General features: G+C 44.2%; 1 long non-coding RNA gene and 2 other non-coding genes across 3 annotated transcripts; 2 read left to right on the forward strand and 1 right to left on the reverse strand.

Moving 5' to 3' along the window:
* The first annotated feature begins 1,039 nt into the window (after window positions 1-1,039).
* On the forward strand, window positions 1,040-21,938 carry LOC129394586 (uncharacterized). Its single transcript, XR_010112712.1, has 6 exons — window positions 1,040-2,169; window positions 3,864-6,667; window positions 7,723-7,925; window positions 12,433-12,596; window positions 13,638-15,215; window positions 17,156-21,938. It is a non-coding gene; the product is annotated as an uncharacterized LOC129394586 (long non-coding RNA).
* TRNAQ-CUG (transfer RNA glutamine (anticodon CUG)) lies at window positions 14,668-14,739 on the forward strand. Its single transcript has one exon. It is a non-coding gene; the product is annotated as a tRNA-Gln (tRNA).
* LOC112438682 (U1 spliceosomal RNA) lies at window positions 20,633-20,796 on the reverse strand. The gene has a single exon (XR_003027057.4). It is a non-coding gene; the product is annotated as a U1 spliceosomal RNA (small nuclear RNA).
* Window positions 21,939-22,149: the final 211 nt, after the last annotated feature.

The following is a 22,149-nucleotide window of genomic DNA, read 5'->3' on the forward strand; positions in this document are numbered from 1 at the left end:
TATGGAATTTCAAAAACACTACGGGAAAACAACAAATTTACCCAAACAGAACAGTCTAGTTAAGAAAGGCAGGAAGAGGCCGGGCGCGGTGGGTCATGCCTGTAATCCCAGCACTTTGGGAGGCCAAGGCGGGCAGATCACGAGGTCAGGAGATCGAGACCATCCTGGCTAACATGGTGAAACCCCATCTCTACTAAAAATACAAAAAAAAAAATAGCCAGGCGTGGTGGCGGGCACCTTTAGTCCCAGCTACTCCTGAGATTGAGGCAGGAGAATGGCATGAACCTGGGAGGCAGAGCTTGCAGTGAGCCGTGATCATGCCACTGCACTCCAGCCTGGGCAACAGAGCGAGACTCCGTCTCAAAAAAAAAAAAAGAAAGAAAAGAAAAAAAAGGCAGGAAGAGATTTTATAAACAAAGCAAAAACACAGAAATCATACAATGAGGTGGTGGGAATGAGACTAACTATGCCCATCATCTCCAACATAACACTAATTACTGCTAATTATAATGGATCTAAGTCTCTCATATTGGATAGAAAAGGAAATGCGGACTCTAATGGTTCAATGGCAGAAAAGGGTTAAATATTCAAAGCAGTGCACGTTATTATTATTATTATTATTATTATTATTATTATTATTTGAGACAGAGTTTCACTCTTGTTGCCCAGGCTGGAGTGCAATGGTGTGATCTCAGCTCACCACAACCTCTGCCTCCCAGGTTCAAGCAACTCTCCTGCCTCAGCCTCCCTAGTAGCTGGGATTACAGGCATGTGCGACCATACCCAGCTAATTTTGTATTTTTAGTAGAAACGGGGTTTCTCCATGTTGGTCAGGCTGGTCTCGAACTCCTGACCTCAGGTGATCCGCCCGCCTCGGCCTCCCAAAGTGCTGCGATTACAGGCATGAGCCACTGCACCCAGCCTATTATTATTATTATTATTATTATCATTATTTTGAGACAGAGTCTCGCTCTGTCACCAGGCTGGGGTGCAGTGGCCAGATCTCGGCTCACTGCAACCTCTACCTCCCAGGTTCAAGGGATTCTTCTGCCTCAGCCTTCCGAGTAGCTGGGACTATAGGCACGCGCCACCATGCCCAGCTAATTTTTGTATTTTTAGTAGAGATGGGGTTTCGCCATATTGGCCAGGCTGGTCTCGAACTCCTGACCTCATGATCCACCCACCTCGACCTCCCAAAGTGCTGAGATTACAGATGTGAACCACCACACCGGGTCAAAAGCAGTGCACATTATCTTTAGCAAGCTAACACAGAAACAGAAAACCAAACACCGTGTGTTCTCACTTATAACTGGAGCTGAATGCGAGAACACATGGATAAATGGGGTTAGTGGGCAAGGACAACAGACACTGGAGCCTGTTGGAGGGTGGGGGTTGGGAGGAGGGAGAGCATCAGGAAGAGTAGCTAATGGATGCTGGGCTTAGTACCTGGGTGATGGGATGATCTGTGCATCAAACCACCATGACACAGGTTTACCTATGAGACAAACCTGCACATCCTGCACATGTACCCCTGAACTTAAAATAAAAGTTGGAAATAAAAAATGTAAAAAGGAAAGAAAATAAACAACAACAACAAAAAGAACGGTGCAAATCTATACCACGCTCATTATAAACAAAAGAATGAGAGTGAAAACATGAATATCCGACAAAAGTAAACAGCAAAAGAACGCTTTATGTTAACTAGAGGAGTAATATCCTAGCATCTACCTAGAATCAAATGGAACTGTTTTTCCCTGAACTGGCCTCCTTGGGTGGCCGACCAGGGCCAGGTGAAGAGAAGAATTCTGGGAGTGAAATGTCCATTTATTCCCTCTTGTTTTGGTCTCTGTAAGGCATAAGAAGTTAAAAGCAAGATCTGATCCCTGGCGTTTTCCAGGAACTCAAAAGAGGTGTAGGAGGAGAGAAGCTCAATTATCACCCTGGTCTCCTGGAGTATCCCAGGCACAGTCCCAAGAGTTCAGCTTTTCATACTCGAGTTCCTGGGTCCTGAAGGCCTTTTTGGGGAAAGTACTGATGTTCGTGTCAAGGTTGGGAAGAAAGGGTTTGGGAGGAACCAAGCAACAGGGAGGCAAAGAGAAGACATCAACAAGCGAGGCAAGAACTTTCCACAGGCTCACACTGGATACAGGACCAGAGACAAGAAGCTGGGTGAGTTTCTGATATTTTCCTACAGAGGTTTGTTATGCAGTTGCTTCAGAGCCTACTCAGAATAAGGCTTTTTCAAGTCAGCTCTTTTAATGTGAAGCCATAACTTTGTGGTATTGCCTGATGGCAATTCTCCACTGCGAGCCGTTGCTCTAGGTGTCTTTTTTGTTTGTCACATCTTGCAAAGAGAACACGGTGAAAATCTTGACTCCTGTTCCCAAGTCTGTGTCTTAACTCTTTCCAAGGCTGCACAGCTCGGGGTCAGGAGGCGTTGGCAGTTCAGTGGTAGAATTCTCGCCTCCCACCCGGGAGACCTGGATTCCATTTCCGGCAAATGCAGCGTCCTGTCTTTGTGCCCTGTGGTTTTTACATTTACTTACTGTGCCGCGCTAATAAAGAAAAAAAAGGAGGGGAAGGGGGGAACTACTGTATAGTCCTTGGGTTCTTTCCGTAGCGGAATTTATTTTTCTTTTACTTATTTATTTTTGTTTGTTCGTTTGAGACAGAGTCTCTGTCTGTCCCCCAGATTGGAGTGCAGTTGCACGATCCTGGCTCACTGCAACCTCCACCTTCCAGGCTCAAGAGATTCTCATGCCTCAGCCTCCCAAGTAGCTGCGATTACAGGCACGTGTCACCATTTCCTGCTAATTTTTGTATTTTCAGTAGAGACGGGGTTTCACCATGTTGGCTAGGCTGATCTTGAACTACTGACCTCACATGATCCACCAGCTTCGGCCTCCCAAAGTGCTGGGATTACAGGCGTGAGCCCGGGCCCCGGAGAGGAATTTATCTAAGCCGAGACTTTGCAGAGACTGTCTTTGAAGCAGCCAGTGGGTCTGGTTGGTCTCTGCGTTTCTACATATTTGGCCCTAAAACCGGCGCGACTTTTATCGTCTCTGCTGTCGGATCCCTGCAATACAAAGAGGTACCTGGTCACTGATTCTCTACTTGGACCTTGGATAGACCATTAGACCACATCTCGCGATGGAGTGCGGCTCAAAAAATGACATTCGCGGTGGCTCACGCCTGTAATCCCAGCACTTTGGGAGGCTAAGGCGGGCGGAGCACGAGGTCAGGAGATCGAGACCATCCTGGCTAACATGGTGAAACCCCGTCTCTACTAAAAATACAAAAAATTAGCGGGGGGTGGTGGCGGGCGCCTGTAATCCCAGCTACTCAGGAGGCCGAGGCGGGAGAATGGCGTGAACCCGGGAGGCGGAGCTTGCAGTGAGCCGAGATCGCGCCACTGCACTCCAGCCTGGGTGACAGAGTGAGACTCCCCGAAAGGAGAGAAGCTATGGGGTGGGGCGGACACAAGCAGTGGTGGGGAACTGGGGCCCAGGGAAAGGGGAGGCATGTGAGGAGGAACCCGAGTGCAGATGAGGGGAGCTGCGGAGAGGGGCCTCGGACCTTCCTGTCGAGGAAGGCCCAGTCTTTGGTGGTCTCGGCAAAATGAAGAATGGGCCCCAAGTGGAGAGCAGCACGTCCCCAGAACTCATTTCTATCACCCCTGTTTGTTTTACACTCCACCAGGCAAATCTTCCGTCCACAGGGTTCTTTTTAATACTTCTCTTTAAGCAGTGTGGTGGGGAGGCCATGGCAATCATTAGCTCTGGAGGCCTGAGGAGGACACTCTGAAGAGGAAAGCCCCGCGATCATCTGGTTTCACCCCTGTTTTCATCTACTCTTTTCCTCAGCGAAGCCTATATGGGTTCCCGATGTCACATCGCAGCTACCGCATTGGAGGGTTAAGAGCCGCTGACAAATCTCTTTCGGGAAGGGGTAAGAAGCGCAGCTGACCCAGAGCCATGGAGAGAGACGCAAGAGCAGAACCGAAAATACTTTTCTCCATCTTGTTTTCTCTCTGCTGTCGGTGAACATTAACCTTCCACACACACCGGGTCAATACTGCCTTGGTCTCTACAGGAGGTTTACCATTTTTTACAGTTCCCGTAAGCCACGTTTTCTTCTCGCTTCTACAGTTCTTCCAGGATTGAGTTTCAGGAGCTGGTCAGCAGTCCAGGCTAGTTCAACATCCTGGTTCAAAATCGTTTGTCTGGTTTTGCTACTAGGGTGAAGCTTGCCTCCTAGACCAGAGTTAAGACGTGTTCCCTCGGCTTCTGTTTTCTAGAGAGAATTGATATAGTTTCTTCCTTAAGTGTTTGGTTGTGAAACCATCTAGACCTGGCGCTTTGTTCTGGAAGGTTATTAATTGTTGCTTCAATTTCATTAATAGATAGAGACCTATTTAGTGTATCTATTTCTCCTTGTAGAGTTTTGGTCAACTTTATCTTTCAAGTACTTGATCCAATTCATCGAAGTTATCAAATTTGTGAGCAGAGAATTGTGCATAATAGTCCTCTACTATCCTTTTAATGTCCACAAGATCAGAAGTGAGGGTCATTGTTTTCTTTCTCATATTAGTAATTTGTATCTTTTCTCATTGTTTCTTGGTTCACCAGCTAAAGGTTTATCAATTTTATCGGTCCTTTCAAAGAACACTCTTCAGGTTTTTTTGACTTTTTTCTATTGATTTCTGGTTTTCAATTTCCTTGATTTCTGCTCTAGTGTTTATTGTTTCTTGTCTTCCACTCACTTTGGACTTAATTTGCTCTTGTTTTCTTTGAGTTTCCTAAAGTGTAAGTTTGGATTATTGATTTTAGATCTTTATTTGTAATATTTAATTTTTAAAATCCATGATTATTTTACTTTCTGTGCAGTAATTTTTTTAGTGTACTATAATTTTGTTCTTGTTAAAATCTCAGTTTTTTGTTGTGTACCAAGGGTACAAGTGTAGCATTGTTACATGGGTATATTGGGTCCAGGTAGTTCGCATAGTACCCAATAGCTAGTTTTTCAACCCACTCTCCCTCCCTCCCTCCCTACCTCATGGTAGTCCACAGTGTCTATAGTTCTCAAGTTTATGTCCGTGTGAGCTCAATATTTAGGTCCCATTCCTAAGTGAGAACATTCAGTATTTCATTTTCTGTTTCCGCATTAGTTTCTTCCAGATTATGGCCTCCTGTTCTATCCATGTTATTGCAAAAGACATGATTTCATTCTTTTTTATGGGTGTGCAGTATTCCATGTTGTGTATGTACCACATTTTCTTTATTTAATCCACCATTGATGGGCACCTAGTTTGATTCCATGTCTTTGCTATTGTGAATAGCCTGGTGGTGATCATAGGAGCGCATGTGTCTTTTTGTTTTAATGATTTACATTCTTTTGGGTATATACCCAGTAATGAGATTACTGGTTGAATAGCAGCTCTGTTGTAGGTTCTTTGAGAAATCTCCAAATTGCTTTCCACAGAGACTGAACTAATTTACATTCACTCCAAGTGTTTATATGCTTTCTCTCCACAGCCTTATCAGCATCTGTTGGTTTTTGACTTTTTAATAATGGCCATTCTGAGTGGTGTGAGAGGGTATCTCATTGTAGCTTTGATTTGCATTTCTCTGATTATTAGTGATGATGAGCATTTATTCCTGTGTTTGCTGGCTGCTTGTATGTCTTCTTTTAAGAAGTGCCTGTTCATGTCACCTTGCCCACTTTGTAATGGGATTATTTTTTTTCTTGTTGATTTTTTAAAGTTCCTAATAGGTTTTGGACATTAGACCTTTGTCAGATTCACAGTTTGTGAACATTTTCTCCCATTCTGTAGGTGGTCTGTTGACCCTGTTGATGGTTTCTTTTACTATGCAGAAGCTCTCTCATTGAATTAGGTCCTACTTGTGAATTTTTGTTTTTGCTACAATTGCTTTTGTGGACTTGGCCATAAATTCTTTGCCACGGCTGATGTTGAGAATGATATTTCCTAGGTTTTCTTCTACACCTTTTCTGCTTTGAGGTCCCAGTATATATTGTGTCATTGCAAATGACAACCAACCACAGACTAATCATTACAAGCCAAGAAAGGGAACTTATTGGTGACCAGGAAAAATGTCCAACAAATGAAAATTAGTAAAAGACATTCCTGGGTGTCTTTTTCTGTAAAGTGTGGGGCATTGTTGTCTGTAGAGTTCAGCAAACTTTTTCTGTAAAGGGCCAGGGAGATAGGAAGTATTCTAGGCTTGTGAGCCAAGAGGCAAAATTAAGGATATTATGTAGGTGCACATATAACCAGGAAGAAAGCAAATTTCTATACCATTTTCATTGATGAGATTCTAAACTAACAATAGTAACTGAGTAGAACTTCTCAGGTGGTAAATGTTCTTTGCATTGAGAGCCTAGGCTCAACTTTCCTAGGCTCCCTGGTACAGCCCTCCCTTTCCACCCCTCAGGCTGTTTCCCTCCCTGTTTTCCTCAGAAGAAGAGTTCCAAACAAAAGATCTACTACCCTGAGAAGCGGTGAAGTGCTCCTGGGGCCCACCAAAGCACACAAGTCAAGGAGTGGATGGCCTTGCCCCAGCTATGGCTCAGATCACCTTTGCAGGATGACATCTTGTTGGGAGATGGTCATCAGAGACAGGGCCATGGAAGACGCTGTCAGGAGGAGGTGAGAGGACTGGTGCCCAGGGGGAGAAGTGGCCAAGCACCTCTGCATTCAGCCTCACAAAAATCTCAAGGGGATGTAGAAATGGGGACAGGGTGAATGGAAAACTCAAGCAAGGTACTGGGGCCCTGAGCTGATCTCTGTTTTTCTTCCTACAACCTGCAGCACATGCTATTTTCTCACCTCTGTGGATGGAAACACCATCCTTCCATATGCTCAGTCTAAAAATCTTTGAGTTTTCTTTGACTGCTGATCTTTCCTTCACATCCTATAGCTGTTTAGTCAAGAATTCACATTATGCTGGGCAATCAGGTGTTGTCCTTAATCGACACCATCCTTTTCACCGCCCCCCCCCAGTTAATAAAACTTGTAAAGTCATTCTCCTGATAAAGACAATAGGATTTCCATGAAATTGCACAATTTTAATCCTTCCTGGATGCGTGACTCACGTAAGAGCACTGCTTTTGTTTACTACCATTTTCCCCTATTTTTATTTCATACCTGTTTGACCCGCATTCTTTCCCATAAGCCAGGCACTTTGGCTCAGGTGTGCTTTCCTAATTGTAGAATGAGCAATAATAGCAGCCTTGCTAACAACTTCTTCCTGGCCCCACCACCAGGCAAATGTCATAGGATTTAATAGGTAAAGAATCATAGGATTGCCAGGGGCAGTGGCTCACACCTGTAATCCCAGCACTTTGGGAGGCCGAGGCAGGAGTATCGTTTGAACCCGGGAAGCAGAGGTTGCGGTGAGCCTAGATCATGCCACTGCACTCCAGCCTGGGCAACAAGAACTAAACTCTGTCTCAAAAAAAAAAAAAAAAAAAAAAAAAGAACCTTAGGCTCGTCCCTATTGCTTGGTGTTATAAAATGAATTGTTTTCCCCTGAATTTATATGTTGAAAGCTTAACCCCCAACTTGACTGTATTTAGATATAGAGTCTTTAAGGAGGTAATTAAGGTTAATTAGACCATACAAGTGGGGCCCTAATCTGGTCAGAATGGTGTCCATATAAGAAGAGGAAGGGCATCAAAGAATCTCTCTCTTTCTCCACACAGGCACAGAGGAAAGGCTATGGGAGCACAAAGCAAGAAAGTGGCCTTCTGCAAGCCAGGAAGAGAGGCCTCCCCAGAAACCAACTCTACCAGCACATCGATCTTGGACTTTTGGCCTCTAGAACATTGAGAAAATAAAAGTCTGCTGTTAAACCACCCAACCTTTGGTATCTTTCTATGGCAGCCTGAGCTGACTAACACCCTTGGTAGGTGGGCAGCATTCACCTTATTGGGCTACATGATGAGAAGTTAAAGTAACTTTAGCAATAGGCACCATTTGATTTCATTGTATAGATATTGTGTCTTTTGCACTGCTTTTGCCTTTTTTAGTTGTGTGTATATTGATGCCTGGGCCTAGCATTACAAGACTAGTCGAAATGGGAAGAAAGAAAAGAAGGTGGGAAGGATACCAAGTTCCATAATTGCATCCTCTACCCACATCCAGTTCTTAGAATCTTTTCCAATGGAGACTGCACCTTGTGTACACTCAAATTCAATCTGAGCGCACAATCATTTAGACAACCAAGGCAACTTTTCCAATTTTCAGCATCACACGCTTGGGAAAACAAGTATTTCAATCACTAATTTAAATATTCATTGAGGTAATTATTCTGAGGTTGATGAAAAATATGGTGTATCCATGTACTGTTGCCTTCTCCTGGGTCAAGAATGTTGTCTTTACTCTGCTGGCTCACATTTGACCAGAAATTGGAGTCCCAGCAAATCTTACTAGCCACTCAGGAAGCCTATTTTAAGATAGTCCCAATCTCAAACTTGTTCTAAGACTTGTATGCTGACTGAGGAGAAAGAGCCTCATGACAAAAATTCAGCTAGAGCTGTGGGTGACAGTTGTGTGTCTCACTACTGGTCTGGGCCCAGGTTTCCCGTGAGCACCTAATGAATAGACTCATTTGCAGAGATCGTCAAGATGCTCACTATGTCTACCTCATAGCCTCAAAAGAAGTGATCAGCTAACAGAATTTGTGTAGTATCCTGAAGGGAAATTAATCCAGATATAGAGGAAAAGATAAGGATTTTTTAAAACAGACATGTGATTCAACAGTTGTTTAAGATGCAGAAAGCTGTAAGAGACAGTTGTTCCCACTCTAATGACAAGAAAAAGCTGTATGGTCTGCAAAATCATACGTGCTTTGATCCCACCAGAGAGCTGAAGTTGCAAGGCCCCTGAGTCAGCTGAAGTCCAAAGCGTGAGAAAACCCCCTATAGAAGGACAAACACATGAAGCAGTTCATCTTTGACAGATAATGGAAGGAAAAGATGGCAGCCATAAATGTTCATTGGAGAAAATCACTGAAGATTTCATCATTTCTTAAAGGCCAAGTGTGAACTATTGTGACAGATTAGAAACTCTGAGAGTCCCAGATACATAGCATGGTTTTGCCCATTTGCTGGGTCTTTCCTCCCACGTCCTTAGTGCTGACAAGACACATGTAGCAGGGAAAGAGGATTTCTCAAGCTTGCCACAGTGGCGTAGGCATAAAAGTCATGATCACATGATCGACCACCACCAGAGTACAGGCACAAAACCTGGTTGCTTCTCACATAAAACAAAAGGCATCTACCACTGATGTTGGAGCTAGGAACTCGTCCAACCCTTGGCCCCAGGGATAGGGCAACTGCTGAGGTAGGGTTAGACAGAAAAACTGTCTATATTGGACAAGGGGAGGAGACTTGCTCTTGCCCAAGACTTCCCATCATTGAAAGGTAGTGTTCCGCTACCCCAAGGGGATGTCACAGGAACACTAGGACCCAGGTATCCATGGCCTGAGGTTTGATACACATTCAATGCAATCAGTAATGTGAGTTGGTTTCAACCAATCATTTGAGTTGGTTGCAGACCCTTTCCTCTAATGAGGAAAAACTGTGATGTGGGTACAAAGTTTCCACGTTCAGAAAGATTGGCCTTGTCCTTACAGATATTATATTGATTGGATTTCTCTCAACCTCCTTAAGTTGTGTTTACCATTATTAAAATTAAGTGACATTCACTTGGATGAAGTGATAATACAAACAGGTTGTGAGAATTTCTAGTGATTTTTGATCCCAAGCCTTGTATCACTGTTGGGTCTTCATGTGTGTACTTGAAAACAAAACATGTACAATTGTTGCACTGGTTTGAAGATTTTAATGGTGGAAGTGACCTAATCAGTAATCAGTACTGTATCTAGAAACGAATCTTGGAAATATGTGATTATGCTCTTTTAAAATAGCTGAAAAGAAGGCTGGGTGTGGTGGCTCATTCCTATAATTCCACACTTTGAGAGGCCAAGGTGGGCAGATCACTGAAGGCCAGGAGTTCAACATGGTGAGAACCTGTCTTTACTAAAAACACAAAAATCAGCTGGGCATGGTGGTGCCCACCTGTAATTCCAGCTACTCGGGAGGCTGAGCAAGAGAATCCATTGAACCTTGGACTCGAAGGTGGAGGCTGCAGTGAGCTGAGATCCTGCCACTGTACCCCAACCTGGGTGACAGAGGGAGATTCTGTCTCAAAATAAATAAATAAAATAGCTGAAAAGAAATGACAGTGTGTTTACTCTCACTTTGTTCTTGTTTTGTTGTATAGTATTTAAATAAAAGGAGATTATTTATCCTCATACTGAATTTCCAAAACTGATATTTGCATTTAGCATTTTGTTAAATGATGGAGAGAAAATTTAATTGTCTTACTTTGAAAAGTTTGGCATAGGTTCTGTCACATTTTTGATGCTTTCGATCACAGTTCTGTCATTAGAATGCTGGCAACTAGTTACATGCAAGGAATATCCTAACCACTTTAATACAATGGTTTGAAGTGCTGCAGGCAGTAACTACTGGACAGCAGATCACAGTGAAATGAGAGAGAGAAATAGAACTTTCTGCAGTACAAATGTCCTGTGAACTAATCCTTGTGCTATTAGCTTACAGGGCTTAGACTCCTGGGTCTGAAAAAGGCACATACTTCTGCTAAATCTTGAATACTGATGCCAATGAATGCCTCATCTTCAGACCCTGGGGAAGATGACAATCAAAATGAACTGCTTCCATGAGACACGGAACCAGAAATTGAAACCATTCCATCCCTCTAGGCCCAACAATCCCACATGCACCCTTTTCCACCTCATGCCCCCTCTTCCTCTGGACAGAAGAGGTGGGCACATGAGAATTTTAAGGCTGGAGTCTGAGAGATAAGTTTAGTTCAGAGACTTTCTTTTCTTTCCCTCTTTTCTTCTCTTTTCTTTTCTTTTCTTTTCCTTCCTTCCTTCCTCTCTTTCTTTCTCTCTCTCTTTTTTTTTTTTGGTAGACACAATGTTTCACCATATTGCCCAGGCTAGACTCAAACTCCTAAGTTCAAGTGATCCACCCACCCTGGCCTCTCAAATTCAGAGATTTTTCTATAAATTAGACTTTACACTCAGAAACACACTGATGCAAGGCCAGCAACTGGGCCCGTGTATCAGAATAACAGGGTTTTCTTGAGCATTCATCTGCTTTTTCATAGAAAAGTATAAAAGGTCATGAAAGGTTTTTGAAACTCTTACCTTATGGTTGAACTGATTATAATTAAATTTGTGTATAAGGTTTCATTAAAATTAGCTTTAACATTTTAATACATCACACAAAGGCAAAATTTGGTTTTCTCTTGATCAAAATGTTTGTGTAATGTTAATAAAAATTATTAATTATTTTGAAAAAATTTTTAATAATTTATTTTAAATTTTATTTTAAAAAATAAAAAGTATTAATATTAATAAAATAAAATATTTTTGTTTACCTTTTGCCTAAATGATTGACTATTTTAAGGTGACCTGTGATTCTATTTTGTGATATCAAGTCTCTCAAAACTTTGGCTAACTTTCTAAGAGTGAAATTTTCATATTGAGCCTTTTGGGCCTCAAATTAACTTTTTGGATATTAGGTTCTTGAAGTCCAAGAGAGATATATTAGGCTTCTTAGGCTTATTTGTTATGTAGAATTCTGCAAGAGGCATTGTCAAATCTGAGGTGGTGTTTCACTTCCTTTGGGTTCTATTGACACAGATGTGTTGTTAATGTGTGTTCCAGGATAGTATGAGATTCCTAGAGTTCTGCTATGCTGTCAGTAATAATTATGATTATTATGTTAAATTGTGTGTGCCACAGAAGCAACAGAATTCCCTTGTCAACTGTGTCTATAACCATGGCTGTCTTAAGGCTTTTGTTATCCACAATTGTTGTTTTGCTTTGATTCTTCTCAAAAAGTGACTTATAATCAGTTACAGTCCAGGCCTTGCTTCTTTGGGGAAGTCCACGAAAAGGACTCTTGGATGCAGGTTTCTGATAACTTTGGAGATTGTGCCATTGAAGTAAAGAGAAAATTTCACCCAGGGCACTAATAGAAAGGCTGATACGTTCATAAAGATTGCTAGCCCACTATGAAGCAGAGCAGGAGCTGATTGTATGGACTGAACTAATGGAGGACTGAAATAAGTTTTTATGGTCTTTGTTTATTTGTTTAAAACATTGTTTATTCTTCAAAGCCTGGAGAACTTTTGTCGTTTTGAGCTATTTATAGCCTGCAACAATTGAGTAGAATAGTCTTCTAAACAGAATTTGAGGCATATTTTTCTCTTTCTGCCGAATTTCTCCAGAATTTGTAAAGTGAATATTCTTAACTCATGATGATGTGTTTGTTTGCATAAGTTCAATAAGATTCTGTTTTCTTTTATAACAGGACACAGGTGGAGGAACTGGTAATCTTCTCAGGGCTTTGCCTGAAATGGTGTTGTGAAATGTTCCAGCAAAGCCCATTTAGGAGAGCCTATATGGACAAGGATTCTTGCTGCACTTTGTGTGGGTAATCAGGCCAAGTATATGGGACTGAAGCTTCTTTTGCAGGTAGGTTGGTCCTGCTGTGTTTTGTCTTTAGTGGAAATGGGGAACTGGAGAGAGGAAGATTGTGTTTCAGGAGAAACTACAGTATTAGATGAATGTTTGATTCCTGGGTGGCCATGCGGTCACCCATGGTGTGGAGCTGCTCAGGATGCCCCTTCTGCTCATGACAAAGCCAGAAAGATGCATGACCAGATTCCCCATGATTGAGGAACTGACAAATAGAAAGTGGGGACTGAAATCGACCCAATAGTCCCACATACAGTGTTTTGGATAGACTTAAAAATGGACCTTTCTGGTCTTAAAGCTTGAAACTTACATTTGTTTTATCTGAGTTCCTTCCTCAGGAAAGGACCCTCAGCCTCTCAAAAAGCATCATAGACCTGAAACTCAGCAGATCACAGCATCCAGACAATGACTTGCCAGTCCCTTCACTCATCATGAGTGCTTCCTCACCCTTCCCTAGTTCCTCTTTTCCCACACACAGTTACGTTTCTTCCCTGCTGTATAAACCCCTCGTTTTAGTTGATCAGGGAGATTGATTTGAGACTGATCTCCCATCTCCTCAGCTGCAGCACCCAATTAAAGCCTTCTTCCTCGGCAATACTCAATGTCTCAATGATTGGCTTTCTGTGAGCTGAGCAGCAGGGCCTAGATGGAACTCCTGGGCTTTCAGTAACGATACATGTACACTTTTAAACACTGCAATTAATGGGTCATGAGATATTGAGAAATTGGAATGGCATCAACTTGGCCAATTCTGAGAAAACACACTGTGCTTAAATGTCAGGGCCCTGCCTCCTGACCTCGACAGTATATGGTTGATTTTGAGTCATAGCAGGTGAGTATGGCCTGGTTTCAGTGTTTTATAGAAATATAAAATATGGCTGATTGCATTTATTTTAAATCCAACAAATCTCCATTTCTGGTGAGAAAATTTTTTTAAAACCAACCAAACAAACAAACATAGAAGAATATGAATAAAAAAATAAGGGATTCCCTGCTTCCCAATCTCACTTGATTGCTGTCTTCTGTTATATACTACAGGGAGGAAGGGGGCAAGGTGCCCAGGAAGTCCCACGTCCTGTTTTGATAATCATCTGGCCTCCTTGGGCAAACAGAAAACAGGGAAAGCATAAAGAAAATAACAGAAATTTTGCAGAAATTTCATCTCCGGTCTGGGCGCAGTGGCTCACGCCTGTAATCCCAGCACTTTGGGAGCCCAAGGTGGGCAAATCACTTAAAGTCAAGAGTTCAAGACCAGCCTAGCCAACCTGGCAAAACCTCATCTCCACTAAATATACAAAATTTAACCAGGCATGGTGGCCCACGCTTGTAATCCCAGCTACTGCGGATTACAATCACTTGAACCCGGCAGACAGAGGTTGCAGTGAGGGGAGATCGCCCACTGCCACTGCACTGCACTCCAGCCTGAGCAACAGAACGAGACTCTGCCTCAATGAAAAGAAAGAGAGAGAAAGAAAGAAAGAAAGAAAGAAAGAAAGAAAGAAAGAAAGAAAGAAAGAAAAGAAAGAAAGAAAGTGAGAGAGGAAGGGAGGGAGGAAGGGAGGGAGAGAGAGGAAGGAAGGAAGGAAAGAAGGAAGGAGGGAAGAAGGGAAGGAGGGAGGGAGGGAGGAAGAAAAAGAAAGAAAGAGAAAGGGAAAGAAAGAAAAGAAAGAAAGAGAAAGAAAGAAAAAAGAAGGAAAGAAAGACAAGAAAGAAAGAAAGAAAAAGAAAGAAAGAAGAGAGACAAAGAAAGAGAGAGAGAAAGAAAGAGAGAAAGAAAGGAAGAAAGAAATTTCACTGTGGCACAGGAAACTCTATGACCGAGGCTTCAAGGGCTCTTCTCTGGCCCTAAACTCACAGTGGATTTTGCCTCATTTTCCGAGGTGCAAATGAAATGATAGAAGTCGATCAAAGGAGAGGGCAGAGAGAAAGCAAGAAGGATGGCTCCTTCCCGCAGGTCCACCTTCCTCGAGTGTTGCTTGTGGGATAATAGAAATGCCTTGACATGGTTGAATGGGAACTATTGCTACTTATTGGGAATTCAGACGTTTCCAGCAAACTCGCACGGTGAGGTTCCATGGTGTAATGGTGAGCACTCTGGACTCTGAATCCAGCGATCCGAGTTCGAGTCTCGGTGGAACCTTTCTGTTTAATTAGGACGGCAATGTTGTGTTTTACTCCCTAAATGGAATGGGGATTCCCCTGACGTTCAGAAACTCTGCGCTGTGGGCCTCCGTGTGCCTTCTGCTCCCGCTGTCTGAGCCTCGCGATGTGCCCCGCGCTCCTCGTCCCCTCTTCGTCTCCCTCTTCGGTGTTCGGGGTCCCAGAAACCGGGTTCTCGCAGTGGCCCGGACCACATGGAAATTGCCGAGTCATCCAGTCGGGATCAGCGAGCCTGCAGGGTCCCCTTCCTGGGCGAGCCTCCTGGCACCCAGCAATCGGAGGCCCGGACACCCCCGCCAGGGACCCAGCGACCCAGGAAGTCCCCACCCCCTCTCAGGGCGACCCTGGGCCTCGGGGTGACAGGTCTCCTCCACTAAAAAGGCTGCTGCCCCTCTATCCTAGACCCCGAGATTCCTTTCACTCGGGAATCTCCTAATGGCACCCATTGTCTTTTTGGTAAGTAAACGGTGGCGTGAGAAATTCTGATGGGGTTAGCTCAGTCATTGGAGAGTGTGTCTCAGTTTAGGATCGATGGTTCCAGACCTAACTTGGCAGTAGCACTGCTTTATTCAGATGGCCCATCCGATTCCGAATGTTAATTTGCTCTGTTCTTCATATTCAGATTTTTATGCCGAATTTCTAGCTCCTGCGTCTCTATTGCGGGCCCTAAAAGTCGCTGTTTCACTAAGCTTTGGAACCTGACTCCGGGAAATCTCATTCTTTCGTCCCAAGATCTCAGCCAGAAAGAGAGATCCGCGCGGCGGCGTCTTCAAGCGCGCGGGCTGGGAGCGCGGGTTCTGATCCTGGGTCGCCCCGGCCGAGCTCCCTCAGGGCCACGGGGAAGAGGAACCTGAGCAGCTCTGAGGGGCGAGTCTCTGAAGATGGGGCTCCCCCTTCTCCCGTCAGGACCCTGCCCCAAGGAGAAGACGCCTTAGTTAAAAATGTTTTCTCCTGCTCTTCAGAGCACTTGGGATGAGGTTCCTGATGGGTCTTGGGAGCGAACTAAGATGTCACTCCAGGCGCTCAGGACCATCGCTCTCATTTTCATATTTTGGGGCTGAGAGCGGTTACGAAGGACTGAAAAATACCGCAGTCTTTGAGGGGCTCAGTTTGGAGGACGAGCCGGGGTTGAGGGGGTGAGAGGACGCCTTCTTGGCTCCTTGGAGTGGACTGGCAGGTAAGGAAACACAAACTCCGTTTCCCCTTGCAGGCAGAACTGCAGGACCTGGGATGGAAAATTGGACAGTCAAAGAGTAACAATATTTATGTAGAGATGGGTTGCGTGCATTAAAAATTGTTATCCCTACAGATAAGTGTAGGAAGGGACCAGGGCACTGCTGTTCACTACCAGCTTTGCAGCATATGTAACTTTGATAACAGTGTATAGTGCATAAAAATTCATTCCTGTTTACAAATATTTGATCACAACCAGTTACAGGTTTCTTTGTTCCTTCTCCACTTCCACTGCTTCACTTGACTAGCCCTATAGGAAAAAAAAATCATTCTTAAATATGATATTGTTTCAGTTGATCGTCAGCCCACCCGTTCCCCACTCCCTGAAAGTAGCTGGGACAACAGGTGTGCACCATGTGCTGGGCTCATTTTTGTATTTTTAGTAGAGATGGGGTTTCGCCATATTGGCCAGGCAGCTCTCGAACTCCAGAACTCAAGTGATCCGCCTGCCTGGGCCTCCCTACACCTCCCTGCTGGGATTACAGGCATGAGCCACCCCACTTGGCCATCATTTGTATTTTGAATTTAAATATTTTGTAGTCATCACTCTTCAAAGATTCTGGGTTTTGCTGCATGTGCATGATGGGATTCAGGACATGCTACTCCAAAGTATAACATCTTGGGGTATTGAATATTTTATGCTAAAGGAATATGAGTAAACCACAGAAGCAGAAAGGTCACTGTCACCCTCCCCCTGCCCTTCTTCCCTGAAATCAAGTATAAGACTTTTATGTGAGAGGTGCCCTCTCTGTACCCAGAGGAAAGGTGCATCCTTGATTCTGAAGACACAGGGACACAGAGAAGAGCCTGAACACAGAGGCCTGGCTACCTTTCCCCCACTTTGTTACTGTTAGATCATACTTTTATTGACTTATCATACTTCTCCATGACTATTCATTCTTGAATAAACCTACTGTTAAAAAAACAAAAACAAAAACTGAGGTTTAGCTGTTTCCATGGGCCTTCATTTCCTTTGGAAGGCGTTCCTGTCATGTAAAATTTACATTAAATAAATCTGTATGCTCTTCCCTTGTTAGTCTGTCTTTTGCTGTGAGGGTCTCAGCAGCGAACCTAGGCTGGGTGAGAAAAACTCATATTTCCTCCCCTACATGTAGAAATGTCTTCCACTGTAAAACTATATGATTTTTTTTTTTTTTTGACAGGGTCTCACTCTGTTGTCCAGGCTGGAGTGCAATGGCACGATATCAGCTCACTGCAACCTCCGCCTCCCGGGTTCAAGCCATTTTCCTGCCTCAGCCTCCCAAGTAGCTGGGATTACAGGTGCCTGCCACCACGTCCGGCTACTTTTTGTATTTTTAGTAGAGATGGGGTTTCACCTTGTTGGCCAGGCTGGTCTCAAACTCCTGACCTCAGGTGATCCGCCCGCCTCGGCCTCCCAAAGTGCTGGGATTACAGGCGTGAGCCACTGCACTTGGGCAAAACTATAAGAATTTTACTGGGGCAGATTTGAAGCAAGAAATTGAATCATTATTCCCCTTTGGATGAGCTGAACACATGAGCTAATAAACTCCCAGTTCCTCCCAGATAGAAATACTTCTCTAGTTCATTCCCCGAAGCTCCTTGAGGGTCAAACCTGCTGGAGATTGAGGGGCCTTCCTGGGATCTCCCAGCCCAGGAGGTTACTGCTGGTGAGAAGATTGCTGCAGTCTCCCTGGGAGGGTGCACGGCCACTGGAAAGTATCACTGCTGTAACTTCAATACAATTGGTTTTCATCACATCTGCTCTTTGTGCAGTGTTGCAGGCAAAATACAAGAGCTAACATGCACATGAGTAACACATGCACATCATCAGCTGTGTCTGCAACACAAAGTGCCACATTTCGGGCACAGTTGATTATGTGCATGTGTTTACTCATTTAGTCCTTACCTCAGGCCGAGGTCACACTATCACCTTCATCTTCCATGTGAGATGCACAAAGATGTTAAGTGACCTGTCCAGGGTCACTCAGCCAGCAAAGGAGGATTTGAAAGCAGGAATTTGAAGTGAAGGCAGCCTGTCTCCAGAAGACATTCTCAGAACCACTGCATTTATACTGCTCCTAACAAAACCACCCTTGCAAAAATTATGGCAGTGAGAAAAACCTGACATAGGAAAACTATGACTGTGAAAGAAATCTGACCTAACTGACTGCATCTTACTTCTAACCTCTGAGCTGCCTTTGTCCCTTCCTGGGCATAGGCCAGGCTAACTATGAGAGAAGTTTAGTTCCAAGTCTAAGTCTGAAACAAAGATGTCTTCCTGAGACAAACTCCTTCCTATCTTGGGGATCAGATCTCCTTAGCAAAGCTAACAAATTAGGTGTGAGATTGGAAATTATGGCTCAGGAGCCATGCAGCCAGAAGCCACATGATTCCTAAGCTCCCCAACTGTGCCAGTATATAAGATTATTGGTGTCAAACCTAAGATTGGTGTTCAAGGTATTTTTCAGACCCTGCCTTATGATGGACTAGCTGGCACACCCAGACCGGTAAACTGGCTCATCTGGTCCTGTGGCCCTCACCCAGGGACTGACTCAGTGCAGTAAACAAGCTCTGACACTGTGATTTCATCCCCAACCCAACCAATCAGCTTTGCACATTCCCTAGCCCCTTGCCTGCCAAACTCTCCAAAAAAAAAAGAAAAAGAAAAAAGAAAAAAAACCCCTAGTCTTTGAATTTTGGGGGAGGCAGATTTGAGTAATAATAAACCCCTGTCCTGGTCCCTCAGCTGCCTCTGCATTTATTAAATTCTTTCTCTATTGTAGAAAGCCTGCTGTTCTCAGCTCCATTGGCTTACCTGGGCAATGGGCAAGATAAACCTATCAGGCAGTTACATTAGTAAAAGAGAAACACAAATGGTAAGCATGCTTGAAAAGAAATATAAGTCTGTGTATTTCTTTGGAAGAAACACAAAAGGAGGAGGAATGATAAGACAGGCAATACACTGTCCTAAATATTTTCATGATTCTCCTGCCTCCTTCGTATCCTTCTTATCCCAAGAACTTCTCCCCAGAAACCTTCAACTTAAACATGGTCCTGCCAGAACTGGGTTTGTCCTTCCCTTTACATTTTCCTCTCACCTACCCTACACCCCTTCCATATCTAATCTGTTCTTTAACTTCCAGGTCATTGAGAATTTTCCATTTAAAAATATAAAAAATTCATAAAGCGGAAGATAACCAGTCATCCATATTCACACCTCCTGGAATTAACTACCGTTAACATACCTACATATTTTTCTTCCAAATCATTGTTAAACTATACATGCTAAGCATAGACCATACTAACAGTAGAGAAGATGTAAACATATGTAAAATTTTTGAAAACCTTACGTTCAAAAATAACTTCTCATAACATTTGGGCAACCCTGGAGTCACAGTCTTGTGGTACATCTACAGGGAGAAGAATGTATATTTTAGCTAGACTGTCCCTAAAAGAAAAAGGAAGAAAAAATAATAAAGAAGGATATTTATACCTGAAAAAATAATAAAATAATAAAGACGCATATATGTATGCTTTTATAAAATTTAGCTTAGACTCTATTTTTATTTTACAAACATTCCATTTAATAGTGCATGAACTTAACTGCAGACAAAAAGACAGAAACAGAAACGAAGGAATTCCTCAACTCCCGATTACAGTTAGAGAGATATTTTTCTAAAGGAATCTTCTAAGGATAAACATACACTAAATTAAGTAGAAGACATTAAGATTTGGAGTGGCTTTCTTATTCCTTTTTACAATCAGGTTGATTAAGGTGTGAGTTGACTTTGGTACAGTGCATCCATTTCAAGTTTGACGACGTGTCTATTACTCTAAAAGGTCCTCTTGTGCCCTTTGCAGTCAGTTCCGCCCTCCCCCTGAGGCCAGCAGTCAATGATGTAGTTTCTGTCACTATACAGGTTAGTTTTAACTGTTGTAGAAGTTCACCTTGATGGCGCCACACAGGGTGCACTCTTTTCATCACTCGGCATAATGTTTTTGAGATGATCCACGCTATTTCATGTTTCCGTAATGTGTCCTATTTTATTGCTGGGTAGTTCGGGTAGTTGGGGTAGATCGCAGCACATTCTGGCGACAGGTGAGACTGCGGTTCTGACCTGCAGGCCTCGGTGAACATGAGCAAGGGCACCTGGGCGCCGGGAGAGCCCTCCCTTCCCCTACAGAAAGCAAGCGTGTTATGTTAACAACCGAACGGGGGGACTCTGCTTTCATCCCAAAGAACAGCACCCGACTGCGTAGTTTCTCCCTGGGTCTAGGAGGTGAGAACACATTCCCCGCTAGCACAGAAATCCTACAAACTCCTGCGGAGGCTGCGGTTAGAAGCAGAGGCTGTGTGAAGGGTGACTCTGGGGGCTATGAAAAAACACGAAGGTTTTCACAGAGCGTGAGAACCCAAGAGACTGGAAACCATGAAGCGATCTGCAAAAAGCAGCCCCAGGTAGAAAGGGAAGAGAAGAGCCCTGCGGCCAGTTAGCTAGTGTTAAAGGAGCTCACGGGGGCGGAGAGCATAACACGTTACTTTCCGTTTCCCATCATTGCGACTATAAGGAGAACACTTAACATTGCCACCCAAGCCGCAAAACGGCAGTTTTAAGAGTAACCCTTACAGGGGAGTCTATTTTTTCATTACAAAAATTCAGGGGAAAGCGCGGACGCAGTCCCCCACTACCACAAATTATGCAGTCGAGTTTCCCACATTTGGGGAAATTGCAGGGGTCAGCACATCCGGAGTGCAATGGATAAGCCTCGCCCTGGGAAAACCACCTTCGTGATCATGGTATCTCCCCTGCCAGGTAAGTATGAGTTCACACACTTCTGCCCTGTCACAGCTCCATATACCTCACCCTTTACACACATGGTCACTTGCCCCGCGCATCCCCGAGCCCTCCTAGCCCTGACACACAGCTGGGACCCTCAGGTCCGACCAGCGGTCCTGAGCCCGCTCCCACGGCACGGGAGCTCCTTCGTGGTGAAACAGCCAGTGGCGAAGCAGCAGCCCCTGCGCTGCCTCATCTACATAGAAGTCGCCCTATCCGTGATGTCACCGACAGCGCCTTCCTCGTCCCCGTCTGCTTTTCCGCCCCACCCTCCGCCACTCAGCCGACCAACATGGTGCCAGAGCCTGCGGGGGCAGTGATGTCTGCCTCTGCCTTCTTTCCCTCTCTTCCCCGCCCATGGTCTTCCCCAAAGAAGCGGGTGTTTCTGTTGTAGTTTTTTGTTTGTTTTTTGTTTTGCGCCGAGTCTCGCTCTGTCGCCCAGGCTGGAGTGCGGTCGCATGATCTCGGCTCCCTGCAACCTCCGCCTCTCGGGTTGAAGCGATTCTCCTGCCTCAGGCTTCCGCATAGCTGGGATTACAGGCACATGCCACCAAGCCCGGCTAATTTTTGTGTTTTTAGTAGAGACGGGGTTTCACCATGTTGGCCAGGCTGATCTCGAACTCCTGACCTCAGGTAATCCGCCGACCTCGGCCTCCCAAAGTGCTGAGATTACAGGCGTGAGCCATCACGACTGCCCAGAAGCCGGTTCTTAGCCTGTGTTGCCGAGGACCTGTTTGGCAGAAATCTGGAGCCTGCCCACCCTTCTTCAAATAATGGCTTGTAATGCGCAGACTAAAACATGGAGGATTACACAAGTAACTGGTTCACTTCACATCATTATCCTTGTGATGTAGCATTCTACTTGAAATTGGAAGCCGTTCGATATCAGAGAAACCATATCTATGAAACTAGAGAGGCTGCTCAGATGACTGCAAACCAGCCATCCTTACTTGTTTTACCACTAGTAGTGTTATAAGGACGGTGGTCCAATTTCAGGAATCTTGTAGGGTTTTTTCAAATACAGCAATGTACAAATATGCTGCCCCAGCAGAGCACACTGGACACTCGGGCATGATGCTGGAGTTTGTCATCTCTTCCACGGCCTTCTCCAGACCTTAGCACTTACCTCATGTTAGCACTTTATGTTCTGCAAAGACAGAAACAAAGTGGTCCAAATTTGGAAAAAATATATATATATTTGGGGGAAACTATTTGAGGTGCTTAACAGATTACTTTTAATCTGTAGAATACAACACCAAACTCTGACAATACTCCACAGACTCCAAATCTATCAGGCAAGTTTTTCCTGTCCTTTGCTTTCATATAAACTGAATCAT

This window comes from Pan paniscus, chromosome 1 (genome assembly GCF_029289425.2).
Source record: "Pan paniscus chromosome 1, NHGRI_mPanPan1-v2.0_pri, whole genome shotgun sequence".
Taxonomy (NCBI): Eukaryota; Metazoa; Chordata; class Mammalia; order Primates; family Hominidae; genus Pan; species Pan paniscus.